General features: G+C 49.5%; 1 protein-coding gene across 3 annotated transcripts in view; it reads left to right on the top strand.

Moving 5' to 3' along the window:
* Window positions 1–21,852, top strand: part of LOC140430959 (embryonic protein UVS.2-like) — a 258,091-nt gene that overhangs the window by 46,395 nt on the left and 189,844 nt on the right. The gene's annotated exons all lie outside the window — the stretch shown is intronic.

Below are 21,852 nucleotides of genomic sequence, written 5' to 3'. Positions count from 1 at the left end.
ACGTGAATGTTAAAGTACTTTAGAATATCTGTTCGTACTTGATAACATTGTCATCACTTAAGAAATGATCCAAGAATAAGTGACATGACAAATGGTTTATGAAAAGCCTTAGAAGGTGACATTCTGAAACTTATTTGCCATAGTAAGCTTGGTAATTAATAAGACGTTATCTGAAGTTGAGGAAGCAAATGATGTTTGTTAGAAGACTTAAACACCAGGGAGGAGAACTCCTCAATGAACAGTCTAGGAATTGGTTCAAGATGATGGACGGCACAGTGGTTAGCACTGCTGCCTCAGCGCCAGGGACCCGGGTTCGATTCTGCCTGTGGGTGACTGTGTGGAGTTTGCACTTTCCCCCAGTGACTTCTTTCCCCCAGTGACTGCGTGGGTACCTCGGGGTGTTCTGGTTTCCTCCCACAGTCTAAAGATGGGCAGGTTAGGTGGATTGGCCATGCTAGGTTGTCCCAAAGGTTGGGGGTGAGGAATCCAGGCTAGAGCAGGGATTGGGCCTCGGTAGGGGGCTCTTTCGAAGGGTCGGCGCAGACTCGATGGGTCAAATAGCCTCCTTCTGTACTTTAGGGATTCTATTCTATGATCATCAGGGGGAGCATTTGAATCGAGAGTAACAACCAAGCAGGTTGGGCCGATACTCATTGGATTTTAGAAGAATGAGAGGTGATCTTATTGTAATATATAAGATTCTGAGGGGACTTGACATGATAGATGCTGGGAGGTGTCTCCTCTTGTGGTGGAATCTGGAACTAGGTGGTTTAAAAATAATGGATCTCCTAATTAAGACAGAAATGAGGGGTGGGATTCTCTGATCCTGGGGCTAAGTGTTGACACCGTCGTAAACGCCGGAACGTTTTACGACAGCGTAATCTGGCCCCTAGGATCAGCGGTCCTGCGCCGCATTGGGGGCCAGCACGGCATTGGAGAGCTTCATTCTACTCCAGCAGCCGATACGGATGTCAGAATGGGCGCCGCGGGACCGCGCATGCCCGCTACGGCTGGCGCGAGTTCGCACATGCGCTTGGGTTGCCGCGCCAGCCCCGACGCATTGTGGCGGAGAGCCTCAGGGGCCCGGCGCGGACGAACATTGGCCCCCACCAGGTAGGCCCCGATCGCAGGCCAGGCCACCGTAGAGGCCCCCCCAGGGGTCGGATCCTCCTTTCCCACCAGGCCGCACCCCGCAGCATGAACGGCGAGGTCCCACCGGGTAGGACCACACGAGAATGACGCCGGCGGGACTCTACCATACTCGTCGGGCACTCGGCCCATCGCGCGGAGAGAATCGCCGGGGGGGGGGGGGGGGGGCGTGTTGAGCGGCCCCCGACCGGCACCGACCGCGCTGGCGCCAATGGTGCCGATTCGGCGGACCAGCGTTGGAGCGGCGTTGCTTGATTCGCGTTCCCCTGGTGATTCTCCGACACGGCGCGGGGTCAGAGAATCCTGCCCGAGGACTTTCTTCTCTCAGAGGGTTGTTAGACTTTGGGATTCTCTCGGAGAGAACAATTGAGACTGGGTCAATGAATATCTTCAAGGTTGAGTTAGATATTTGATTCCCAAAAGAAAAGGTGGTTATTGGGGGGAAGGCAGGAAAGTGGGCTTAAGATCATAATCAGATGAACCATAATTTATTTGAATAGCAGAGCAGGCATGATAGGTCAAATAGCGTACTCCTGTTCCTGTTTCTTCTTCTGATCTAATGACCTGTGTATCAGATGAAGCTGAGTACAGAGAGACTACAAGCTTAAATAGGGGAATTCTTCTTATTCAGTGTTAAACAAGCTCACTGCGAGAGGTAGCTAGCTGAAGTTTGATACAGTGAGGGAGGATTGTCTGGTCTTTTAAAAAATATAATGGCTCATGACAGCGAACTGGAGACAGCGAGAATCAAAGTGAGAGTGCCAGAGACAGAGAGATCTGAGAGCAGAAGCCGGGAAATTAATTGTATGTGCGGGTAGATGATTAGTGAGTTTAAAATTGTTCCCCTCTCTAAACTGGGTAGTAGTTTAAACCAGTACTGGGAGATATATTAAATTTATATTGTGACAAATTAAACTCCATAATAAATCAATGGATAACCTGATACTCTAAACTTGAAATCTAATTAGTTAACTAAAGTCAAAGTAAAGATCACAGGGCAGCTGAGGTGATGCAGCTGTAGCATGTGGGAAATGGTAGATATTTTAATTTATTTATTAATGGAATGTGGGCGTCGCTGGCTGGTCCAGCATTTATTGCCCATCCCTGAGGGCATTTAAGAGTCAACCACATTGCTGTGGGTCTGGAGTCACGTGTAGGCCAGACCAGGTGAGGACAACAGATTTCCTTCCCTAAAGCATATTCGTGAACCAGATTTTTTTTCTTCTGACAATGGTTTTGTGGTCATCTTTAGGCTTTTAATTCCAGATTTTTTCTATTGAGTTCCCGTGGTGGGATTTGAACCCTGGTCGCCAGAGCATGATTCTGGGTCTCTGGATTAGTAGCCCAGCGACAATACCACTATGCCACTGCCTCGCCACCATGTGTGACTCATGATAATCGGTAAGTGACTGCAGCTCATGAAACTGCAGCTCGTGAAACATCAGCTCAGAGTTCATGAGCTGTTATAATCTGCCTGCTTACCATTGGCTGGGGACTAATGACAATCCCACAATCCTGTGGGAGTATGAGCTTCCCCAATGAGGGGGGCGGAGAAACCATTAGTAAACTCCAAGTATAAATAATGCTGGCCAGTTTGGAAACAGCAGGGAGGAGTGTGCAGCAAGGGAAGTTGCTGCTGTTGCTGTTGCTGTTGCTGTTGCTGTTGCTGTTGCTGTTGCTGTTGCTGTTGCTGTTGCTGTTGCTGTTGCTGTTGCTGTTGCTGTTGCTGTTGCTGTTGCTGTTGCTGTTGCTGTTGCTGTTGCTGTTGCTGTTGCTGCTGCTGCTGCTGCTGCTGCTGCTGCTGCTGCTGCTGCTGCTGCTGCTGCTGCTGCTATGTTATTGTAAATAAATGTTATTACTTTGTATCCTTAAAACTCGTGCTGGATTCTTTGTGGCCCTCACAAAACTGGCGACGAGGGTTAAAGTGAATAGCTGTCTACACTGCTGAAGCCACCTCCCTGGATTTTTGTTGGATACAGGTTGGAAGTTGTTTTCTGTTATACCATGCCTCTGTACGGACGTTTGGATGTTTTTGATGCTGCGCTGGAAAGCTGGAACCAGTGCACACAACGGATGCGTTACTATTTCCGGGCAAACAATATCACCGAAAACGAGCGCCAGGTGGTCATATTGCTCACCGCCTGCGGCCTGCATACGTTTGGGGTGATTAGGAGCCTTGCGTACCCAGCTGCGCCGGACACCAAAACGTTTGAACTTGTGAATATAGTGGGGCAATATTTTAACCCAACCCCGTCCACGATAGTCCAGCGTTACCGGTTTAATACCGCTGAGAGGACCCCTGGAGAATCCCTTGCCGATTTTCTATCCAGGCTACGCAGGATTGCGGAGTACTGTGACTATGGTGAGACCTTGTCAGAAATGTTACATGACCGTTTGGTTTGCGGTATTAACAATGCGGCCACCCAAAGAAAGTTGTTAGCTGAGCCAACATTGACTTTTCAACAGGCCATTCAAATAGTATTGTCCCGAGAGAGCGCAGAACGAGGAGTGCAGGAGCTACAGGGAATGGAAGTGCATGCCTTGGGGCGCAACCCCTTCCATCCGAAAATGTCCCCCCCGCCCTCCTGCGGTACCTTGGGCGAGGCAACGTCCGGACCGACGCCAGTGGCCGTCGGACATTCCTCCCCGAAGGGAGCCTTCTCCAGAACCAATGGATGAGGAGCCATGTCCGTGTCAGACTTCTAGGCCCCGACCCCGTCGCGGACGGCGGTCCTAGGGGCGCCAGAGGCGCCGTCGTTCCGACCGAAACTGGGACCAGCCCAGGGGCCGTAACTGGGACCAGCCCAGGGGCCGTACCTTCCATGTGGATGAACTTGCGGCGACTACTCCTGAGGACGTGGAGACAGAGGACGACTGCCTGCAGCTGCATTGTGTGGCAGCTCCCCGTGTGGCCCCCATTAAGGTGACAGTACGGGTCAATGGCCACCCGCTTGAGATGGAGTTGGACACCGGCGCAGCGGTCTCCGTGATCGCCCAGAGGGCATTCGACCGCATCAAGCAGGGTATACAGACCCTTACATTAACCGACTCACAGGCCAGGTTGGCCACCTACACGGGGGAACCACTGGACATTACAGGAACTACAATGACCCCTGTTGTTTATGGACGCCAGGAGGGGCGTTTCCCACTTATCGTGGTGCGCGGCCATGGGCCCAGCCTGTTGGGTCTGGACTGGTTGCGCCATTTGCGGTTGCAATGGCAGCACATCCTCCAACAGTTTCTGAAGGGTTGACTGAGGTGCTAGGACGATACCCAGATGTATTCCAGCCTGGTTTGGGGAAAATAAAAGGGGCCGTAGCCCGTATCCAAGTTGAACCAATGCCTCGCATAGAGGATCTCTACGCGAAGCTTGCAGAATTAGATACGAGTCACGCCTACCTGCAGTTGGAGCTGGACCCTGCCTCCCGACCATGTGTAACGATTAATACACACCGGGGCCTGTATGAATATACACGGTTGCCCTTTGGAGTATCCGCTGCCTGCGCAATTTTTCAACGTGTTATGGAGGGCATGCTGAGAGGCTTACCACGTGTTGCTGTCTACTTAGATGACGTTTTGATTACAGGGACGTCGGAGCAGGAACATTTGGAAAATCCATAGGCTGTCCTTGGACGTTTTCGGAGGCTGGAGTCCGTTTACGTCGCACAAAGTGCGTATTCCAGGCAAAGGAAGTAGTCCACCTAGGTTATCGGGTGGACCGCGAAGGTTTGCACCCCGTCGCAGAGAAGGTGCGTGCAATTCAACAGGCCCCCGCCCCGACTGACACTTCGAATCTTCGTTATTTTCTCGGTCTCGTAAACTATTACGGGAAGTTCCTCCCCAATCTGGCAACTACGCTGGCCCCTTTGCACCTTCTGCGAAAGAAAAATCACACCTGGGTTTGGGGTCAGTCGCAAGAAACAGCTTTCCGGCGGGTAAAGCAACAATTGTCGTCGTCTGGGTTACTAACCCACTATGATCCTGGAGAGCCTTTGCTCGTCACATGTGATGCATCCCCGTATGGTATTGGGGCCGTCCTGCCCCACAAGATGGAGAACGGGGCCGAGCGACCGATAGCTTTCGCCTCCCGCACATTGACTGCAGCGGAGAAAAAGTACGCGCAGATCAAGAAGGAGGGCCTGGCAGTGGTTTTTGCGGTGAAACGCTTCCACCAGTACGTGTATGGCCGCCATTTCACTATTGTGACTGATCATAAGCCTCTGCTGGGACTTTTCAGAGAGGATGAGCCAATACCGCCCACTGCTTCCGCACGGATCCAGCGCTGGGCTTTGTTGCTTGCTGCATACGAGTATTCTCTGGAGCACAAACCAGGAACGCAGGTAGCAAATGCTGACGCACTGAGCCGATTGCCTTTATCGACCGGCCCCATGTCGACCCCCACGACCGGTGAGGTGGTTGCAACCCTAAATTTTATGGACACCTTGCCTGTCACGGCATCACAGATCCGTGAGTGGACCCAGACGGAGCTAGTCCTGTCAAATGTTCGGCACATAGTCCTGTATGGTGGTCAGCATAGACAGCTCCCAGGCGAGTTGAGGGCATATTCCTCCAAGCTGTCAGAATTCAGCATGGAAGACGGCATCCTCTTGTGGGGGACGCGTGTGATTGTCCCGGAAAAAGGCCAGGAGCTGATACTAACAGGCTTGCACAATGGGCATCCAGGTGTGACCAAAATGAAAATGTTGGCCCGGAGTTATGTCTGGTGGCCAGGCCTCGACACCGACATTGAGAAGGTGGCCCAAAACTGCTCCATTTGCCAGGAGCATCAGAAGCTTCCGCCGGCCGCGCCCCTACATCATTGGGAATGGCCAGGGCGGCCTTGGGCACGCTTGCATGCAGATTTCGCAGGCCCTTTTCAAGAATCCATGTTCCTTCTATTAATTGACGCCCAGTCTAAATGGCTAGAGGTGCATAAGATGCAGGGGACAACGTCCTGCGCAACAATTGAAAAGATGCGTTTGTCTTTTAGTACGCATGGCCTCCCCGAGGTGCTGGTCACGGATAACGGCACTCCATTCACGAGTGAGGAGTTTGCGAGGTTCACGAAGATGAACGGCATACGCCATATCCGCACTGCCCCTTACCACCCGGCTTCAAATGGGTTGGCAGAGCGCGCAGTGCAGACATTCAAAAGAGGCCTAAAGAAGTAGTCTTCCGGATCAAGGGACACGAGACTGGCTCGCTTTTTGTTTACGAATAGGACCACCCCCCCCCATGCGGTGACTGGGGTAGCTCCCGCAGAACTCCTAATGGGCCGGAGACTTCGCACCCGCCTTAGTATGGTTTTCCCGGACATTGGCGCAAAGGTACGCCGCACACAAGAACGGCAGGGACAGGGATTTTCTCGGCATCGGCTGATTCGGCAGTTTGCGCCCGGTGACCCAGTGTTTGTTCGGAATTTTGCTGGTGGTGCCCAGTGGGTTCCTGGTGTTATCCTTCGCCAAACGGGCCCTATATCTTACCAGGTGCAAGCCCAGGGTCGGCTCCAATGCAAACATGTAGACCACGTTCGGTCCAGAAGACTATCCCCTCAAAAGATTTCCTGCCCCCGGAGCTCATTTCTACAGCCGCAGAGACCAGAGACAAGGGAAGGTAGTCCTCACAATCTTCCACTGGTGCCTCACTCGAAGCCTGCGCAGGTCGTTACAGAACCGAATGGAGATCGAGACGCTGACATGACGGAGGCAGCAGACTCTGACTCCGAGATGGAGAGACAGGATGCATCAGAGGGGGAATCCTCGGGTCCACGGGCCGTGGATGTACAACCGTTGCGCCGTTCATCATGGAAGCGCCGGTCTCCGTCTCGTTACACACCGCCTGATCCAGCGCCGCGTGCAAATGGTGTCTGGCCTGCGGCAAAACGAGTCCGACGCCCTCCTTCGCCAGGGTCTTCGGTGGATTCCTTGGACTTTGGGGGGGAGGGATGTTATAACCTGCCTGCTTACCATTGGCTGGGGACTAATGACAATCCCACAATCCTGTGGGAGTATGAGCTTCCCCAATGAGGGGGGCGGAGTAACCATTAATAAACTCCAAGTATAAATAAAGCTGGCCAGTTTGGAAACAGCAGGGAGGAGTGTGCAGCAAGGGAAGTTGCTGCTGCTGCTGTTGTATACATATATATATATATGTTATGTTATTACTTTGTACCCTTAAAACTCGTGCTGGATTCTTCGCGGCCCTCACAAAATGAGCTGAACTCCCACCTTTGGATACAGCAATGCACCAAGGAAAGAGAAAGTTACCTGGACATTTTTTTTCCAGATGTACTCACACCCCTTAGGCTTCAGATTTGTTCTGTGATCAGAGGGAGCGTGTGATTGTGAAAGGCAGACCTGGCGATCTGGAAGGTAGGAATGGAGGAGCTTCAGTCTTTGCAATTGTCCAACACAATAGATTTGATGTCCTTGCAGCTTGTGTAGACAAGTACAGGTCGATGAGAAAGCTGACCACCATGGTGCAGAGGGCCATTCAAATGGGAAGGACAAAAGGAATATAGTTGTAATAGGCGACACTGGAGTTCGAGGGAATGGACATTGTTCTCTGTAGCTAAGAGTGGAAATTCTTTGGACTTTCTGCCAACCCGGTGCCGTGGTTAAGGACATCTCAGGACTGGAGTGAAACTTAGAATGGAGGGGAAATATGGTCATCCACAAACTAGGTAAGACCATGTTGGATACAAACAACATTGGCAAGACTGAGAATGAAGTTCTGCTAAAGGTGTATGAGCAGCTAGGGACTAAATTATAAAGCTGAACCAAAAAATAATAATCTCTGGAGCATTGCCATGAGCAAATTTACATTGGGTAAATGTGAGAGTTGAATGTTCAAAGGTTGGTGTAGTAGAAATAGGTTTCAATTCATGGGACATTGACACAAGTACTGGGGAAATAAAAACCTGTCCCATTGGGATGGTCTTCCCTGAATCATGAATTTAGCAATGCATGTCGCAATCGGGCAGAGAAACGTGGGTAATCCAGAAACCGAGGTCCGCGGCCAGTACTGATCCGAAACTCTGCTCCGTCCCTCCATGGCACCAATATCGATGTTCGCGCTCCTCGCTGGCATCATTTACATGGATTTCAATATCATTAGCGGCTTGGACATTTCATGCTCCACCCCTTTGCGATGCTCCAACCTTCTTCGGTGGATGTATCGCTGGAACAAATTGGTGCAAGTATTTACAAGTGGGACCTGGGCGCCATGGCTGCAGACATGGTGCGGTGTAAGGAACCGTCTTGTGAATCTCGGTGGACCCTTGTTTCCCTTTTAATTCCTGTTCTTTTGCCTGCTATGCTTCCTGTACCTGGGCATTGCTGGGGTCTACCCCTTTAATTTAAAAGAAACCTAATAGCAGGATGTGCTCTGACACCAGCGATGACCCATCTTGACAGGCTTGGCCTGCAGCCGATCGGCTCTCCTAAAATTCCGGGACGACCCCTGTTGTTGATTGTGATTGGTGGAACCCTTCACAAGCTTCTAGAAAGACATGCAGGCTGGCTCCCAGGTTCCAGTTCCGATTTTGGAACAGAGCTTAAGGCTTTAAGTTCTCTCTCCCTGTAGGGGGTGGATCGCTCTCAAAAAAAACAGGTGGAGCCTCTATTTTCTCCTCCGATGAACTGGTAGGCATTCTTTGTGTGACTGTTTCTCCAAGTTAGTTTGGTTGGGTCAAGAAGCTGGAGAGTATAAGCCCTGATCTCTCTGATCTGTTGGGCCTCTGTCTGAAGGTGCAAAGTAAAAACCCGTCTCTCTACAGTCAGATTGAGCAAAGGAAGTTCAGTCCAGCAGCAGCTGCCGACAAGGCTAGTAGTTTAAAAACCTTTTAAATCCTCATGGTAAGTACTTCAGAATGACTCAGTGAGGCTGGTAGTCCATCTGGTGGATGCAAGTAAGAATTTCACAGAACTGAGGGGGTATCTGCAGACCCCGATTGCTGGAAGTGAAGGTGGCTCCCCAGAGGAAGTTCTACAGCTTGAGGGTTCTAATTGGAGGCAGATTCTAAAACCAACCAATGTTTTTTCAACACTTCGCATTCTGAAGAGAGCACCGCCGACAAAGACCTCAACCTCAGCAGCAAAGATTCTGAAATCTCACATGTCCAGTTTGATCCCCATTATTTTGATCATTCCCCACTGTGTGTCTGCCTTGTTTGTATGTGGGTGGAAGATGGGTGGAGTTAGGGGAATAATTAGATTGGCAGACCATTATTCCATTCTTACCATCACGGGTTGGGGCAGTAGCAGGAAGTGACGGTGTCAAGTCTATGGACTCAGGATCGGAGTGGCCTGGTTCAGATTGCCATCGCTGCCACCTGTCTTTTAAATGCATCCCTTTGGTGATACTTACAGCCCCTGTCTGTTCACTCTGCAGAATGCTGCCTGTGTCCTTTGAATGCTCAGAAGGCCTCTGGTCATCTCAAAGCACATCCCGGCCACCCCTCTGGATATCCTCATATCCCAGCTGTTTCATCAAGGGGGTGGGTGTGGCCAAACTCAATTAGGGGCCCAACAGATGTTGGCACTTCTTAGAAGTGCTGCATCAATTCAGAAGAAGCAGGGATCTGCACAGCTCATCCCAATCAAAGGACACCTTTGAAACCCTCCCTGGTTCTCTGCCCCTTTCAGGGCACAGGCCTCACCAGTGACCCTCAGCCCTCCAGATTGCCTGCTGGTGAGGCTGGCAATGGTGACTGTCTCTCCCACCACTTCCCAGGCAGTTTTTAGGAGGACAGGCTTGAGTCTGGGGCCCATCCTGGGGACGAGGGTATCCCTCCGCTCCTCACTGGCATGGAGCAGTAGTTCCCCCTGGACCCCCGCCCTCAGCGGACAGGTCTTCTGTGAGACGTTTTCATGGCTGCAGTGAGTGTGTTGTAAGTGGAGCTCCAGCTGTTAGGCCTTTTAGCGCTAACTCCGGCCCCAGCGTAACAACGCTTTCTGGAGACCTCACCAGGACACCATTTAGTACTGGTCCACACAAACATGGGCCAGGAGTAACGGCACCTTGAGGGGGGTAGGGGTCTCCCAGATATTGGAGACCCCCAGGTGGCCAGGACTTTGCCATTGCCAATGTGCCAGGCAGGCAGTGCCAGGTTGCCTAGGTATCAGGTTGGCACTGCAAAGGTCTGGCCAGGGGTGGAGGGGGACCTTGTCACTTGGAGTGGGGGGATGAAAGAGTGTGCCCGGGAGCCTTCCTAAGGTTGGAGGTTAAGGGAGGAGGTCAAAAAAGCAGGGCCTGAAAAGTGGAGGGGGGAGATCAGGGCTGCCGGACAAATTGATGCCCCATATGCGAGGAGCCTTTGAAGCAAGAAATCACTCTGTGTGGCCTTGACAGAGGGAAACTATCCAAGGCCATAAAAACAGCAAAGTGCCGTTGGATAGTGGGATGTTTCTCAGCGCTGCAGCCGGTGAGAAGCACTCCGCTAAACACACCCGACAGCGGATTGACGTACCTTTTGTCTCCCAAACCAAGAATTCTGGCCAATGTAATTCGGGCTGTAGAGCGAGCTTTAAAATAAATAGTGGGGGGGGGGGGGGGGGGAGTAAAATTTCACTGAGGTTAGATTTGGAAAGTTAAAGAAAGGAAAAGGCAGTACAGGGGAGTAATGGGGCAATGATAACCAGGTTTGCCTGGAAGGGTCAGTGCATGCTAAGTTAAGAGCGTACCAGCAAATAGTGTCAGAGTAGGGAAAACAAGTTAAAAAACAGAAGTAAACACTCTATCTGAATTTATGCAGCGTTGATAACAAAATGGATGAATTTGGTGTGCCTGAATATGTTCTGCTAGCCATTACAAAGAGATGGTTGCAAAGCGACTACAAAGCTGGGACTTGAATATTCAAGATAAAACCAAATTATGACGGACGCTGGATTCTGAAACAAAAACAGAAAATACTGGACAATCTCAGCAGGTCTGACGGCATCTGTGGGGGAAGAATGAAGCTGACGCTTCGAGCCTGGATGATTTTGTCAAAGCTTTGACAAACATTGTCAATATTAAATATATGTCAAATATTCAAGGGTATTTTATATTTTAATATTTTATAACGGTTAAGATTTTTACTGTAGTCAGAAATGATCTCGCTTCTGAGGATCAAAATCTTGAATCAATTTGGGTAGAGAGATGAGAGTTTTATAGGCCCTTGACAATAGCTACACTGTAGGATGTAATTTCCACCGTAATCAAGAATTAATTAGGGCTTGTAAGTAAGGTACTGGAATAATCGTGGAAGGTTATAATCTTCGCATAATTTAGATGATTAAGTTGGCAAAGGTAGCATGGAGGATGAGGTCATAATGTTTATCTTAGACAAAAATGCTCTGGAACCAACTGGGAAGCAGACTATTTTAGTAATGCTAATATGTACAGGGACAGGATTAATGAAAGAATCTCCTTTTAATGTGAGCTGCTTTTTCTCTACCATCTTACCTTTTAACCTATTTTTCTCGTCCACACAGGCCAACTTTGTGTTCATATGTCTGTGGTTGCCTTTATTTAAGTTCAAGCCACAAGTTTTTTACCCTAAAACTCAAGGTGAAATTCCATAATGCTATGATCACTCTTTCCGAGAGGATCCTTTACTATAAGATCATGAACCAACCCTGTCTCATTACAGATTACCAGATCTAAAAAAGCCAGTTCCCTGATTGGTTGCAGAATATACTACTTCCCCCTACTTTAACCACATTCCATTTACTTTAATGGCCTCCTGTACTGGTTTGCTCTGCTCAATTTGCTAATTTTTCCTGCAGTTCCTGCTCTTGTGCTCACATCACGTCCTCAAACGTTTTGGATAAACGCAAGGGCTGAGGTTTCTCTAGTGCTATCTTTTGGATCTGGTACCTGCCTCACTTGTAGTCACACCCTATATCATTGACCACTGAACAATTCTGAAATTCCTGCCTGAAGGGTGAGACTACCTCCTGGAACAAAGCGTCCAGATGAATTTGTCCCTCCTGATGAAATGTACTTCTTGAAACTCAGATTCAACTTATCAACACTGAACTGAAGTCCCTCAAGCTACATACACTTACTGCAGATGTAGCTTCTGTGGATTATATTTGTGTCCATCAGTTCCCGCATTCTATAACTGCAACACATCAGCTCACTTACCATCTATGTTATATCTTGTTTAATTAAGTTTTCCTTAAGGTTTAATTAGATTCAAATGATAATCTGTAGTAATAGGGTGGAATCTTACCAAACTTTTTCTAAATTCGGCTCCGGTGAGAAAACCGGGGAGAATCCACCAATGGCGGGATAATTCACCGGATATTCAACCTCTTTCACAATTTTAAAATTGTTAGCTCCATTCTGGCTTCTGGCTTTTAACGTGTTCTTGGGTCGGTTGTCACAGAACTGCTGGAGCTACAAAGGCAGAGTCACATGCATCAGGAAGAGATGACAACATCACTTTCCGGACTGCAAGGCTAACTGGAGGAGTCTCCTTGCTTCCTGTCCAAGGAGATGGTGCCATCAGTCCATCGCAAAGAGGTCAACTCTGCACGGGTGGCGTCTGCAGTGGAGACATTGGCACAGGATCTTCACTCATGTTAAATGATGTCCGCTCCATGGTTCAGCTCATGATCTACATGGCTGAGAGCATGAGCTCCATGATGCAAGGCTTCAACTGCATGGTGCAGGCATTGGTGGGAATTCATGAGTGTCATCACCAGAGGACGAAAGGGCCTCTGGACCCTCTATCTCATAAGGAGCTCAGGGGTACCTGGGCACCCAAAGGGAAGAGGAGTGGCAGGTGCACAGTCTGGGCTTTTGTCTCCAGCCCATTTGACACCCCCTCTTTGTGAGCAACACACCTCCAGCCCCGGACACCAAATAGGGCAGCACAGCAACTGCCTGAAAATTGGCCCGAACCCTCAAGGTACAAGCCGTCCAGGAGGTGTCCACCAAGTTCATTTCAGGGAACAGGGCGTGGAAGGCAGCAGACCATCCCAATCTCAAATGTGGATCCTCGGGAAACACCTAATCACAGCGAGAGGGTGAGGAAGCGTAAGAAACTATTGGCACCAAGTGGGCACAGGTGAACATAGGCACTGGTAGAGATAACTCACCATTGTAACATAGCACTTCAATTAAACTTTACTTTGTTCACCCATACAGATCCTCCACACTGACATTTCATGGCACAATGCCCTGAGAACCCCCACACACTCTTGGTGCTTCATTCCGTGGAGTGTGAGAATGGCAGCGCCATGTCCCTCCCACCATCCACACTGATGACACAGTAAAGAAGCGCCGCTGCTGACACGGGCCAGACCCTCCGGCCCCCCCCAGCAACATCAACACTCATGCCTCATGTGTCTGCCATTCATCTCGAGTGATGAAGGTGCCAAGGGCTGACAAAGTATTGAGCTTGCCCACCTCGCACATAAGGTGAAGAAAAACGGCAGAACCCCTCACCTCAGCGGGAATAGTAGTAGCTGAGGTTCGTCAACTAGTATCTGGACCCGGTGATGAGCCAATTCATTGGCAGGATGCCTCCACCTTGCAGGAGTCAAGACATATCACAGAGGATGAGAGGAACATTGCTCTGTCCTCAATGTAAGTCATAATCATTCTCCTGCAGTGTGTGACCAATGGCTTTCACGTTCTGCCCATGAATGTAATGAGGACCTCCCGCAGGCTTTACATTAGTGAGTTGTCAGACCCCACGGTGGAAAAGATCTTCATTTTCTAGTCCTGGTTGTCCCCAAAATGAGAAGCTATGAGGGAGTCCCTAGTCCTTCACCCCATGCAGACTCTGGCCATCACCCAATATCTTTCCTCCTCTTCCTCCGTGTGTTGACCATCGCCACCCTCCTCTACCTGATCCGAGGAGATGTGGCACCCCTCTTTCTGGTGCAGCTGCTCTTCCCACTGCAATACCAGGTTGTGTAGAGCGCAGAAGACCACTATGATGCGGGACAGCCTCTGGGTGCTGTATTGGATGGCATGCCCCATTGACCAGTCCAGGCACCGGAACCTCATCTTGAACAGTCCATCTGCCTGCACAACCAGTGCATGAGTTAATGCATGAGCCTCATTATCGTGAGTCTTGGCAGGTGTTTGTGGCCTCTTCATGGCATCATCAGCCATCTTGAGTGGGTATCCTTTGTCCCCAAGGACACATCCCACCTGCTGCTGCTCTCCCCTCAAAAATCTGTCATCTTCGAGTGCAGCAAGATGTAACTATCGTGGATGCTCCCTGTGAATCAGGCACTCACCTGCATGATGCGCATCGTGTGGCCACAGACGATCTGGCCATTGAGGGAATGGTATCCCTTGCGTGCCATGGCACGCCATGGAAACCGTAGAGCCATGTGGGTGCAGTTGATAACACCTTACAACTGGGGCATGCCTGCTATACGGGAGAAGCCCTTGACCCTGTTGTCTTGGCTCGCATGGTCGCAGTCCAGGTTTATGTACATGTGGGCCCTCACAAATAGTGCATCTGTGACCTCCCTTATGCACTTGTGCATGGCTGACTTGGCTATGCCAGAAAGGTCACCCGTACAGCCCTGAAAAGAGCCTCTTGCACAGAAGTGAAGAGCAGCAGTATAAGGACCACGAGCAATGAGTGCCCTTCCAGTCCATGTGGTGCCAGCTCTTGCAAAAGCTAGCACAGAAGGAGTACCCTTCTACGGGACAGATGCAGACTTCGCTGGCACTGGAGCTGTGACATCTGGAGGCAGGAAGTTTGACGTCTGAGGACCGTTGGCTGGTGGTATTTCTTCTGACGTTCCACCATCTGTGGCCCTCTCTTCTGGAAGGGCAATGGATCCAGCCTCCCCCTTTCTTTGCAAGGCGCGTTCCTCGCTACATATAGCAGCATGCTGATGTCGTTGCTGCTAGTCGTTCACTATCAATAGAATAGCCAACTCGACTGGTTCCATGATACTCCAGAATCATAAACTGAGGAAGAAAACATCAAAGTTAGCGATGAGAATTCCTGATAGTGCCCTGATCCTCAGCCCTCTAAGAATCTGGGACATCCACCCATGCGTTTCCCCTATGTGAGCACCTTTCCACTAGGTCCACTCTCTCCTCTGTTACACAATTACTACTTCTACACAGTTGTGCCTTACACATCCATATATATGAAGTGCTTTGAACCTTGAGAATCCCAGCGGTCCCTAACACCCAGCCACACCCCCACCCTCCCCCATCTATGAGCTGTTGAGTGCATTCCGTGGACCAACGTCCTCCCCTCAGGGAACCTAGATGATGACCCCTGTTATCGCCTTGGACAAGGTGAATGATGAGCAAATTCACCATGAAGCCTTGCATTGGTGATGTGTTCTTGGTGTTCAATGCTTGAGTGCAATGCTTTGAACTATTTTGATTAACATAAATAACAAAGTAAACAAAATCAAATGAACTGAGGGATAAATGAAAGGGACAGTTCCTTGAAGGGAAACTGCCTCAAACAAAAAGCAAATCACAAATGAGAGTTAAAACATCAGACCAAGATGTGGTTAATGGGGTTCAAAACGGCACCCCAGTCTCTGCAGTGCCCAACGGACACAGGTGGTGTGAAGGGTGTCAGTGGACACCATGTGCGCCCTCCTCAGGCCACCAATGTAGCCACAGTAGAGGGACACATAGTTGAGTTGGACAACTGCCTTGATCGCCCGCTGCCTGGACATGTTGATGGCAAGTTTGGCCAGGCTCAGGAGCAGATTTATGTGGAGGTTCTCCTTCTCCACACTGGGTGCCCGTAGTTCATGAGTGTAGGGCTGAAGTGCAAACAAAACTGCAACAAATGGTTTTTTAAATCACTGAAAAGGGGGTGCAATCTATATAGGTGTGGTCACTTAGAATTCCTACAGTGCATAAGGAGGCCATTCGGTCCATCATGGCTGCACCGACCATCTGAAAGAGCACCTGGACGATACCCACATAGATACAGGGAGAAAGTGCAAATCCACACGGTCACCCAAGGCTGGAATTGAACCTGAATCCCAGATGCTGTGAGGCAGCAGTGCTAACCACTGTGTCACTGTGCCGCCCATGCTTCCATATAACTCATGCCCTCTGGCTTCACAGTGCTTCCTGAGTATGAGGGTTCATCCGACTCTATATTCATCCTACCCCTTTTTGAGGACCTTCAGGCCTCATGAGGCTGGACAATATCCCTTCTCAGAGTCCCCCACTCTGGCCATGCCCCCCCCCCCACCCCCCCCCGGATGCCGAGACATAATTCTCCTCCTGGCACTTACCTGGGTCCCCCCATGTCTTCTCCACTGCCCCCTCTGCAATTGGCACCCTGGAGGGTGATGGCGACCTGAGCACTCCCCTCAGATATCCCCTTTGGACTAGAGATCATCAGGTTCTCATTTTTACAAAGCTGTTGTGAATGGCACTGGTCTGACGTCACGCTGGCGACCGATGAATATCAATGAGGGGGAACTTCCGGAGTGAGGGCTCGCTAATGATAATATAATACATTAAAATAAGTTTCCTGACCTTTCGCGACAGATTTCTCATCACACAGCCAGCAGGGGCGTGGAAAATCAGAAACTGCAATCTTGACAAGAGAGAATCACATTTTCCCACTTCTCCTCATTGAATCCATTCAACAAGTGTAAATGAGCCACATTATGACTGATAATCTGTGGAGGCCTTGTGGCACAATGGTAGCATCCCTACCGCTGGATCAGAAGCTCCAGGTTAGAGTCCAATGTCAGAACACTTTGGCCATGGAAGGAGTATTCAGCATCATTCAACGGTGTTAAGGGTCCTTCCTGTTTATTCGCTTATTTCCCTTTTATTTTGCCGTTACCATTTTTGATCCATGGGTGATTAATAGACATGTATCTTTAAGCAGCAGAGAGAATGAGGAATTCAAAATTAGAGGACAGAACATTGTGCTAGCCTCTGCTAGTTTGAACAGGAGCTTCAGACTTTTACGCACTAGAGAAAGAGAGATGGGCTGGGACTTAGTTTAATTGATAGGCTGGGGGCCAATGAATTGGCCCAAAAGGCCGTACTCTGCCCGGTAGTAGGTGGTGATTGGATCTTGTCCCAGTGGAATGATTTTCAGATGAAGGAGTTTCAGTTTGGCTCCTGGACACAGAAAGACAAGGACATGTTTTCCTGCCCTCTCCAGAAAGTCTAAGTACTGTGTTCTTGAAGCTACAGAGAACCTGAATGAATGAATGAATCTGCGGGAAGACCATTACAGGCTGCAGAAGACCAGGGGCGGGATTCTCCAATCCCGTGGCAGAGGGTCCATGCTGTTGTAAACACGTTTTACGATGGCGTAAACGTGCCGCCCCCACGACTAATTCTGGCCCATCCAGGGGGCCAGCTGCAGATCCGGCGTGAACTGTGCGCCGTGGGATCCGCACATGTGCATTTGCGCCAGCGCCAGCGAGGACATGTGCAGTGGCACCGGTGCCAATTCGCGCATGCGCAATGGCCTCTTTCAACGCGCCGGCCCTGACGCAACATGGCACAGGACTACAGGGGCCAGCGCGTAGGAAAGGAGGCCCCCAGCCACAGAGGCCGGCCTGCCGATCGGTTTGCCCCCGATCGCAGGCTAGGCCATATCGGAGGCCCCCCAGGATCAGAACCCCCCACCCCCAAAGGCCGCCACCCGACCCTTACACGCCAAGGTCCCGCCGGCCCAGAGCAGGTAGAATGGCGCCGGTGGGACTCTGTTCTTTTCTTACGGCCGCTCGGCCCATCCGAGCTGGGAAATCGGTGGGCCGGCCGTGTAGAGTGGCCCGCGATCGGTGCCGCGTCAACCACGCTGGTGCCAATGGTGCGTGTTGGCGGCGTGGCGCGATTCGCGTGGCCTGCCGGCGATTCTCCGACCTGGCGCGGGGTCGGAGAATCCCGCCCCAGGACTCTCTCTCTCTCCAGATAGGCTGTGAGTGCTGTATTCGTGAAACTACAGAGGCCTGAAGCCATCTACAATAAAACCTTGAACTGAAAGCCAAGTTTAAACAGGGGTAAGGTGCTAAAAGGACACTATCTGTAACAAAAACTCTTTTTCCTTTTACATATGTTTTTTACACATGTGGGCATCACATAGTGGTTAGCACTATGGCTTCACAGCACCAGGGTCCCAGGTTCAATTCCGGCTTGGGTAACTGTCTGTGAGGAGTTTGCACGTTCTCCCTGTGTCTGAACAAAGAATAAAGAACAAAGAAAAGTACAGTACAGGAATAGGCCCTTCGGCCCTCCAAGCCTGTGCCGACCATGCTGCCCGACTAAACTACAATCGTCTACACTTCCTGGGTCCGTATCCCTCTATTCCCATCCTATTCATGTATTTGTCAAAATGCCCCTGAAACGTCACTATCATCCCTGCTTCCACCACCTCCTCCGGCAGCGAGTTCCAGGCACCCACTACCCTCGGTGTTAAAACTTGCCTCGTACATCTCTAAACCTTGCCCCTCATACCTTCAACCTATGCCCCCTAGTAATTGACCCCTCTACCCTGGGAAAAAGTCTCTGACTATCCACTCTGCCTATGTCCCTCATAATTTTGTCGACCTCTATCTGGTCGCCCCCTCCGTCGTTCCAGTGAGAACAAACCGAATTTATTCAATCACTCATCATAGCTAAATATGCTTGATATCTGCGTGGGTTTCCTCCCGTGTTGTCCGGTTTCCTCCCACAAATCTCGAAAGACGTGCTTTTAGGTAATTTAGACATTCTGAATTCTCCCTCTGTGTACCCGAACAGATGCCGGAATGTGGCGACTAGGGGCTTTTCACAGTAACTTCATTGCAGTGTTAATGTAAGCCTACTTGTGACAATAAAGATTATTATTATTATACAACTCTTCTCCCCTCTGTGGTTGTCTTGTGTGTGTGTGTGTGTGTGAGAGCGGGTGGGGGGGGGCAAGTTTAAGTTAATAGTTAACCAATTGTATTTGCAGCAGATTTCATTATAGTTCTTGTTATAAATAAATAGTAATTGTGTTTAAACATACAAATCTGGTGACTGTGTTTATTGGGCAGCCAAGCGCCAAGGACTTTGGCTATTTTGCAACAAATTATTGGTTAATTCACTTGTGTTGTGTTGTGATTCTGGGTCAAGTGGGGCTGGAATTGACCGTGCATTAGTTCAGGGTGTCGTAACATAAATTTGGGGTTTGGGTCCGAGATCAATGGAACGGTAGATAGTGAAGTTTGGGTTACAGTATAAATTAATTTAAACAGAGACACCAGGTTTGTACTGATATAACAGGATGGCTCTGGAAGCTGCTAAGATTTTTCTTCAGGTGGACGCTTGTCTCTGGTTTATTTAAAAGAGCTTCTAAAAGACAAGCTAGCCGAATTGGTAGGGGAATTAGAAATAGGTACCAGTTAGAAAGGTGGAGATAACTGATGCGATTGCTCAGCAGGAGATTGTGGATGTAATGGTGATCCTTCAGGAATCACTGGAAGCAGGAAGGGTCCCAGAGGACTGGAAAATGGCTAATGTCACACCACTGTTTAAGAAGGGAAGGAGGCAGAAGACGGGATATTATAGGCCAGTTAGCCTGACTTCGGTCATTGATAAGACTTTAGAGTCCATTATTAAAGATGATCTTGCGGAGTTCTTGGAAGTGCATGGTAAAATAGGACTGAGTCAGCACGGCTTTGTCAAAGAGAGGTGATATCTGACAAATCTGTTCGAGTTCTTTGAGGAGGTAACAGGGAAGTTAGACAAAGGAGAACCAGTGGACGTGATTTATTTAGATTTTCAGAAAGCCTTTAGCAAGGTGCCGCATAGGAGACTATTAAATAAGTTAAGAGCCCATGGTGTTAAGGGTAAAATCCTGGCATGGATAGAGGATTGGCTGACTGGCAGAAGGCAGAGAGTGGAGGTAAAGGGGTCTTTTTCAGGATGGCAGCCAGTGAATAGTGGTGTGCCTCAGGGATCTGTGCTGGGACCACAACATTTCACAATATACATTAATGATTTGGAAGAAGGAACTGAAGGCATTGTTGCGAAGTTTGCAAATGATACGAAGATCTAGAGGGACAGGTAGTATTGAGGAAGCGGGGGCGTTACAGAATGGACAGGCGAGGAGAGTAGGCAAAGAAGTCGCAGATGGAATTCAATGTGGAAAACGGAGGTTCTGCACTTTGGAAGGAGGAATGGAGGCATAGATCATTTTCGAAATGGAGAAATGCTTAGGAAGTGCTGGCCTTGGAAAGGTTCCAGAGGAGGTTCACAAGAATGATCCCTGGAATGAAAAGCATGTTGTATGAGGAACATTTGAGCACTCTGGGTCTGTACTTGTTGGAGTTTAGAAGGATGAGGGGGGATCTTATTGAAACTTACAGGATACTGCGAGGCCTGGATAGGGAGGATGTGGAGAGGATGTTTCCACTTGTAGGAAAAACCAGAGGACACAATCTCAGACTAAAGGGACGATCCTTTAAAACAGAGATGAGGAGGGTGGTGAATCTGTGAAACTCTTTGCCGCAGAAGGCTGTGGAGGCCAAATAACTGAGAGAAAGAGAGGGTCTTGATTAATAAGGGGATCAGGCGTTATGGGGAGAAGGCAGGAGAATTGGGATGAGAAAAATATCAACCATGATTGAATGGCGGAGCGGACCCGATGGGCCGAGTGGCCTAATTCTCCATCTATGTCTTATGGTATTATGGATTTTATGCCGATTTTAAGCAGAACAATTTTAATAGATGGGTACGAGCATAGGGAGTTGAAGCTACCCATGAGACTGTGAGAGAGGTTATTCTCTTCAAGGAATTTAAGAATTCCCTACCATCCATAATAAGAAACCATGTTGAAGACCAGAGGGAGAAGAGTGCTAGGCAGGCTGCAATTATGGCTGACTATTATGAGCTAATCCATAAATTTAGACCTTTGTTCCATCAACCCCATAATTTTGAAAAAGGTAGGAAGTGGGAAAGTGAAAGGAAGGCAGGTAGCCAAGGTAAAGAATGAATAGCTGGAAATGCTCCGAGATCTCTTCCGAGCAGGAAAAAAGGTACTGAGGATGGAGGTGAGACTCAAAAGCCTAGGTTTTGCCATTGTAACAAAGTGGTCAAGTTTGTTCAGCATGTTGGAAGCTGCAAGGAAAGCCCATTGGACTGGTGGGAAAAGGGAACAAAAGTGGAGAATACGACAGGGCAGACTGTAGCACTAACTGGACTCCGGAGACCCGAGATAAACATTGCTGTTGGAGCAGGTGTGATCAGTGAGGTAGAGGAGAGATATGCTAGTTTGATCCAAGGGGAAGATCACCCCAATTTCATCAACTGATGTTGGAAAACCCATAACCATCTTAAGGGACCAAGGTGCTACTCAAACTCCCTTACTGGAGAAGGACTTGTTGTTTCCTCCAGAGAGTTCATGAAAGCTAAGGTATTAGTGAGTGGAATAGGTGGAGATTATGAGCTTGATTCTCTGTCCAGCATGCTGGAATCGGGAAACGCGATTGGGTGGAGCATCGTGCGTCAGTGGCAATTCGAGGCCAGTACTGAGCGCCCAATTGAATGCCATTCTCCGGTGCCTCAAAAGTGGCGTGAATGCGTTCCACACTGCATGCTGGTGTGGGCATGCAGATTGCACAGTAAACGCCATTGGATATCATTAATGTTCCTGGCCCAGCAATTTCCAGGCTCCCATGGTGCTCCGCCTCTGCCAGGAGCAATTACCGATGGCGAGGTTCACTTGCGGTATTTAGAATTGGTAAACATGAGCCGTAGCTGTTGAGA

Source organism: Scyliorhinus torazame, chromosome 10 (assembly GCF_047496885.1).
Source record: "Scyliorhinus torazame isolate Kashiwa2021f chromosome 10, sScyTor2.1, whole genome shotgun sequence".
Lineage (NCBI taxonomy): Eukaryota > Metazoa > Chordata > Chondrichthyes > Carcharhiniformes > Scyliorhinidae > Scyliorhinus > Scyliorhinus torazame.
This window is presented reverse-complemented; position numbering and strand designations above follow the sequence as displayed.